This window comes from Gymnoscopelus braueri, assembly GCF_963280865.1.
Source record: "Gymnoscopelus braueri genome assembly, chromosome: 15".
Lineage (NCBI taxonomy): Eukaryota > Metazoa > Chordata > Actinopteri > Myctophiformes > Myctophidae > Gymnoscopelus > Gymnoscopelus braueri.
The window spans coordinates 19,876,230-19,883,714 of record NC_137620.1 but is presented as its reverse complement, the minus strand read 5'-3'; the positions used below and the strand labels follow the sequence as shown (position 1 = coordinate 19,883,714).

The 7,485-nt window shown below is 35.8% G+C and overlaps 1 long non-coding RNA gene across 1 annotated transcript; it reads right to left on the bottom strand.

The window, feature by feature from the left end:
- Positions 1-1,356: 1,356 nt before the first annotated feature.
- LOC308101734 lies at positions 1,357-3,900 on the bottom strand. The gene is made up of 3 exons (XR_013934550.1): positions 3,840-3,900; positions 2,742-2,792; positions 1,357-1,429 (listed from the first exon to the last, which is right to left on the bottom strand). It is a non-coding gene; the product is annotated as an uncharacterized lncRNA (long non-coding RNA).
- Between the last annotated feature and the right edge of the window lie 3,585 nt (positions 3,901-7,485).

The following is a 7,485-nucleotide window of genomic DNA, read 5'->3' as shown; positions in this document are numbered from 1 at the left end:
TGTGTTGCTTATTTTTATTTTAGGTATAATGCACAGCAGCAGTTGTTGCTGTGGCTGTGCCTCCTTGAGAGCCCCCCTGGCCTGGGACTGTCTGTCCGTCTGTCTGTCTGTCTGTCCACCCTCCATCCTGTTTTGTGGAAGTGTAGTAACACAGTGTAGTAAAAGGTCACTAGAGGGTGACATGAGGAATCTTTAGGAGGAGGCTAAGAGTTTACACAACATCAGTGTGTTGTGATTGAATTGCTAATACAATCACAGATGTGATGCGCCCTGTTCAGATTCTAAGGTAATTCATATAAGACATTATGACAACATTTTGTTCTCTGAAGCAGTTTATTAAAAAATAAAAAAATAAAGATGTATTTATTTACATCACATAATTTGAACATGTATAGCATAAACAAAAATAATGTGGAAAAAAGCTAAAACATTGTTTCTTTGAGATTAATGAACAAAATGTTCAGACAGGAGGTCAAAATCTTTACAAAAAAGAGTTTAATATAAAAAAAATCATTATTCAATATCATTGTTATATAATCATTATCATTTTAAACCAATTAAATGTAATAAAACAAAAGTCTGTTAAAAACATACGGTACACAGTAAACTATAAAATATACAATAAACATTTAAAGTTTAAAATCAAGTCAATTGATTTTAACACCTGCAATATTTTTTTTTAATTCATATAATAGAATTGATCTAAAACCACAATTGTCATAAAAAAGTATATTTTGTACAGTACAATTTAATGCGCGTGAATGAGGTAACTGTAAAATAAGGTGTTTGCATTTTCGTTGCGTATGCACTTGTATCTGTGTTTGTGTGCATGTGCTCGTGTGGACAGGTGCATGTATACATATGTGTGTGAACAGTGGTGTTAAGTAACTAAGTATTTGTACTCAAGTACTCTACTTAAGTACAATTTTGAAAATATTGTGCTTTTACTCCACTACAATGATATGAACATTTTGTTACTAGTTACTTTGTAGATTTTGATAATTATTACAAAACACACTAACCACTTCAGCCCTATATACATTTCGGCCATTTGAAAATAGTAGATCTACAAGCTCTCAATTCGTCCCATCGCGACACATTGTGAGCTAGATCGGCTATTTTCAAAAGATTCTTTTTATACATTTTGAACTTGTGAAATGGGACATTCTGCGCAGTACCTTTACTTTTGGTACTTTAAGTATATTCTGATGCCGATACTTTTGTACTTTTACTTAAGTGAATGTTTAATTCCGGACTTTTACTTGTAACAGAGTATATCTACATTGCAGTATTGATACTTTTACTTAAGAAAAACATATGAGTACTTCTTCCATCACTGTATACAGTACATGTTACCCTGCATTTATTGCTGAAGATCCATTTGACTTTATCCACACGTGTCGTGTTGGGTTGCCCTACACGTCTGTATCTGAGGAGTTGAAACATAGTAACAATATACATTTAAAACAGGAGACTCGGTCATTGAACATGTATGCTATACAGTATAATATTTGATATACTGCTTTTCCTGGAACAAGTGAAGTGTATTTCACATCTCATTCAGTTTTGTCATTCACTGATTAAAAATGTCATTCCATCTCAACAGAGCACAGATATCTCTGCTCATTGGAATATCCCTCAACATCCACTTGGCGTCAAAATATATGTGGCTAATTATTGACTCTGATGCTACTTTGCTGTAATTTTCCTACCAAAAATTGGATATGAGAACAATTGAAGCAGAATTAAACTTTGGTAGAGATTTGGTTTGTATTTTTCCCCTGATCTATTTACAGTGATTGATAAAGATACTATGTTGCACACACATTAAAGGGTCTACACCATGAAAATCACTTTTTTCTTGTTTTTTTGTATTTTTTGGGGTCCCCAGTGTCTCTTGTACCCAAAAAAAATTTTTTTTTTTAAATTCAGTCATTCCTTCTCATTTCATGGATTTCCAGAATGGGCGTGTCTGAACAGGCGATCTCAGAATGGAAATGTTTATGATGTCACAAACATTAATGATGGCAAACCCAATGTTAAATGAAAAGTGCCCGAATCGCTCCGAAACTTTTTCTACCCCCCCTAAGTGGGGGTCTACGAACAAATAATTTGGACTCGGATTTTGGCTCCGCCCCCCGGAAGTGGGTGAAACAGGCACCTCAAACACTTGGTGGAATTGTTCAAAAATGTTCAAAGTGTTTTTTTTTCGATTTTGTATTTTTCTTAGATGCTTCTTTTTTTTAATATTTTTTTTTATTAACAGACAGAATTGCTCAGTAGCCCCCCCCTGCACAAGAGGACGTTTTGGTATTGCAGCTGAAAGTGCTGTATAAGCCAGAGACAATTGACTTGGGATGAGTATATCTGAGTGATGATTTAGGCTCAAACCTTTTGAAAAAGGTTTGAGGGACATACACCATATGATATTAAATATCAAATATATTTTTTAAATTCATGGTGTAGCTCCTTTAACAATTTGGTCTCAGATCTTCTTCCTAATTAAAAACATTAAACATTTTCTTTCTAAACTAGAATCCTAATTTTAATTTGTCATTATAGACAGAAAAGTTTTTTGAATTTGCATTTCCTTCTAAGTTACAGCTTTTTTCCCCTCCAAATTCCAGTAAATGAAACTGGCCTGGGTGAACAGCGTAAAAATCAAGTGATATAAACCTGATAAAATGACCCTCCTAACATACCAAATCAAATCATTGGAAAAAGTATAATACTGTTCGTACCATTTTCATAGTCATCTGAGTGATTGATGTTTCCATAAACACTTGTGTCACCTAGAAGTAAACAAAATATAGCATTAATGTGGTACTTATTTGTGATATTTCAAACATGCATTTCAATTTAGTTTATGGAAAAAAAGAACACAAAACAATCAAACAGACGTTAATATACTTCAAATAGGACATTCATTATTTAAAGGCAGTGTAAGTGATATTATGGTTAAAACTAAACTATTTCGTTTTTTTTGTGTATGGTAAAAGGTTAAATCTGTAATGTTGGTGAAAAGCACTCTCACTGTTATTTTAACAACATTGTAAGTCTGGAGTTCAAAGTAAAAACATATAAGCCTATGATTTCTTAGAAAGGCTGTGAACGAGGTGGTGGCATTGGTACACAGTAAACAAAACTGTCCTGTGAACAGAGTAATTAATAGAGGGCCATGAAGCCCTCATCCCACTGAAAAGTTTTTTTTTTTTTGCCATTTAGGAAAAAGGAACACAAACTGACAGACGTTGATATACTTCAAAAGGACATTCATTGTTTAAAAAGTGTGTGTGTGTGTGTGTGTGTGTGTGTGTGTGTGTGTGTGTGTGTGTGTGTGTGTGTGTGTGTGTGTGTGTGTGTGTGTTATATATTAATATTTAAAGCTCTATTATGATAATCATTGCTAGATTGTTTGTTCAGATTCATCCAATCAGGAGAGAGTACCCGTTTATCAGCATCAATATAATAATGTTCCCATTTCAATTGTGTCTGCTCACTTCTTTGTGTCATCACTTCCAATTTCATGTGTTTATACTGTATCCTGAGTTCTCTCTCCTGACTGGATTAAATCGGTATCCCGAACTGAAAATGCATTTTCTGTTCCATAAAGAGCTGGAGAGATGGGGAAATCCCTGTTACTGAACAAACACTCTATAACAATGATTATATCAAATAGAGCTATTTCACACTTATTTTAACCAAAGAATTTATGAATGAAGATTTATTTTTAATTTGAAGTTCTAAATGTCTTTAAATTTAAATTAGAACCAGTTATCCTTGTCCGAAGGACCACAAGTGTCCTTAATCAACATGATATGTTCGGTTCAAAGACTGACCATGCTGCAGTGGGTAGTACACATCATCTGGATCCCCACTTTGATTGGTCCGCTGGTCTCCAGCTGAGCTCTGATTGGTTCCCTGAGTCTGGGACTGAACTGGTCTGTAATTAAAAGATAAAGTATATTTATCAGAAATAAAGTAGAAAACCAGATGGAATCTACTGCTGTCATGTTGATGAATAGACAGAGAAATACTGCTTACCTGGCACAACATGGATCTGTAAATAAAAATAAAACATGTTTTTTTACCATTAAATTGCTATGCCATGGTAATCAATATATTTTAAGGACAGTGGTGAGTGATTGTAATCTAGATGTAACCCATCTAATGTTAGTACTGTAGTTCTCACCTTTAGATGATCTGTATCGACACAGCAGGAGCAGAAGGATGGTCAGTAGAATCACGACAAGAAGTCCCACAATCAGTCCCACAACATGTGAAGAACTCTGTTTTGACACTGAAGGATAAGACATTATGACGGCAATGAAAATATAATTTGAAATAAATAGATTAGTATTAGAACAACTCATTTTATCATTTAACATAACGGGCTATAGTGTATGCCTCAAGACATTTTGATTGAACTGTTATAAACCTGGTAGACTACTGTCATATCTGATATTGTTTACAGCTGAAATAAAAATCTAAAAAGTAATTAAGAACATTTAATGGGTTTCCTTTTAAAGTTGTATTCCGTCAAGATTAAAACCTGTGTGAAGGTAGTAGGAAAAAAATATTTTTTTAGCCTAATTCGTACACTACATACAGTATAATACATAATTATGAGGGAGGAAAGTAATGCCAGTAAATAAATGTGTGTGTAATACATTAAAACAAAACAATACGAAGGTACTGTAAATTATTGTCAGTATACTCACTCTGCCATCTCACTGTCATCCAGCTCTGTGGTGATTCTCCTCCAGAATAGTTACACTTGTAGAATCCCTCATCAGACTTAGATACAGCAGGTATGATCATCTCTCCATTGGTTTTAGTTTGGACCAGTTCATAATTTCTATAAAAGTCCACGTTATAGAGTGGCGAGTCTGTTTCATGTTTGCATTGGAGAGTAACAGAATGTCCCTCAGTCACAGGATGGACAGGACTCGCCAGGATGACAAAACCATCTGTAAAACAGTAATAGTCCACATGTTAGAATTCACACTGAGCCAATACAAAAACACGCTTTTAATGAGCTGATGGAATGCTGCAGTATTGTTAGGTAGTGAATGAAGTAACTGGACTCACCATGTACTGTGATGTTGACAGCATTGCTGTACTCTCCCAATTCAGACTCACACCAGTACACTCCAGTGTCACTTTTACGTAAAGATCTGATCCTCCATGTAGATCCAGTCATTGAACGCCTGGATGAGATCTCATTCAATCGATCAGTGTAACTCTTTACTTTCCATTCAGTAGAGTTTCCCTCACAGCTCAGTGAGACAGACTTATTGATGAAGTGTTGAGTTCTGTTAGAACTCACTGTGAAAGAAGCTGAAGAATGAAGATCTAAAACACAACACAACACAGCAGATAGCAGAGGTCAAACTAAGAGCAGTGTTACAGTAAACTAACTCAAGAAAAGTTCAGAGAATGTGAAATACAGTATATACAAATAGAATGTCCTGTGGGTTGTTAAGTAAACAACCTAGAATATTTAAGAATGATGAATTATGAGTCACACTCACCACCAGACCACACAAACTTAGGTTTACTCTCCTCAGTGTAATAAACTGGGTCTCCTCTCCCTGCTTTACACACATATCCTCTTGTGCCTGTAGCACCATGAATGGTGTAGGAACCCTCTACAGTCCCACGGTGGCTACCAGATAAGAGCTCATAAGTGTAGGAGTTGTATGATGGTTTAGGAACAGCTCTGTACCAGTAGAACATCCAGCCTGCAGATGATTCTTTAACATCACAGCTCAGAGTCACTGAGGCTCCAGGACTCAACCATTGAGGAGACAAACTCAGAACAGAGTGGGGTTTGTCTGTTGGAAAGCACACACAGTATCTCTGGATTAAGACATTGTTTACTGTTTGACAGGACATGCTGAAGATATTGATGTTTCATGCATTTCCTGGAGGCTGCACAAAAGATAATTCACAATATTTTCTGTATAGCCTAACTGAGATATATTATGACTTACCTAACACAGTCAATTTAACAGCACCACTCCACCATGTTGAAGACTGCAGATCATTTGTGGGACGGCCCTTACACATGTAGTCTCCACTGTGAGACTTAGAGACACTGTTGATCCTGAATTCAGCTTGGTTTACTCGTCTGTCAGAAGATGAACTGGTTGTTTTCCATTCATAATTCCACTCGGTGTCACCTCTCCCTTGTATATCACACTTAAGAGTGATGGTCTCTCCACTGAATATCTGAGGCCAACTGGGCTGCAGGATCACAACAGACCTACTGTCCACTTTCATTAAGAAATCCAAATTAGAATTCAATATATAGATACATATAGATACATATAGAGTACATATAGAATTATCTGGTTAGAAGCTTGATTCTAAACAGAACAAAACATAAGAGTCTAACAACAACCTGTCCTCCCTGTCCAATATTTAGCTGATGATAGCTAGTTATTAGTTGTTTAAATGAAAATCCAGATGGCATCATTGTCACAAGCTGCTGGTTGCTTGTGTGCAGTCAACTATAGTGTGATGACAGTCTTGTGTCCTACGGCCAAAAGAGAATAGTGATCTTTATAAATATATGTATGCTACCTTATAAATGCACCTAGAAGTACAAAACTGCTTTCCAAGAACAATGAATAATTAAGAGATTCCCTGAAAAAGAAATCCCAACCAAGTTTTACTTGTATAGATTATACTTCTACAATACAGCGTTCACATTCTTCACAAGTTTCACTATGGCATGACTTACTGACTTGTGTACTGTACACAGACAGACCCTATTCTGGATGGCTTGACCTTCAGCCATGCTGTAAAAATGTGCAATATGTTTTTTTTTGTTTTTGTTTTTAATAACAGTAAATTAAATTACTCACAGATTCTGGTCATGGTGACTGCATCACTGTACTGAGTGTAGTAAACTGGTTCTCCTCTCCCTCCTCTGCACCAGTAGAATCCTTCTTTTGACACACTGATTCGTCCTTTACCATCTTGCTTGATCAGTGACTTACTGGTACCTTGGTACCATGTTTGGTACCAGTAGTATTTCCATCCAGATGACTCCTCCACAGAGCAGGTTAGTGTAACACTGCCCCCTACAGGTATGTCTGTTAGGTTAGCTTTCAGTATGGCCTTTGGTTGATCTGTTGTTCAGAATCAGATTAAGAAGAAAAACATTAAACTACAACATGCACTTCCTGGAGAAACCGTGCGCTAGCTTTCACCATTAGTGGAATATATCTTTAAAATCATATGCACTGACTAAATAGGAAAACCATTTTGACTGGAATGTATATTTAAAAACATGAATACACAGAGTAGAAAGAGAGCATCTGAGTGGAATGTCCCTTTTAAAAGTAGATGAACTTTAAACAAAATTACCATTCATTAATTAACCCATTCCAAACCCATACCTAAAGTAAACCATCTGTAAAATAATACCTAAACTTAAATGACTTTTTAGCTCCCCCTAGCGGTGGGGCTCTATGG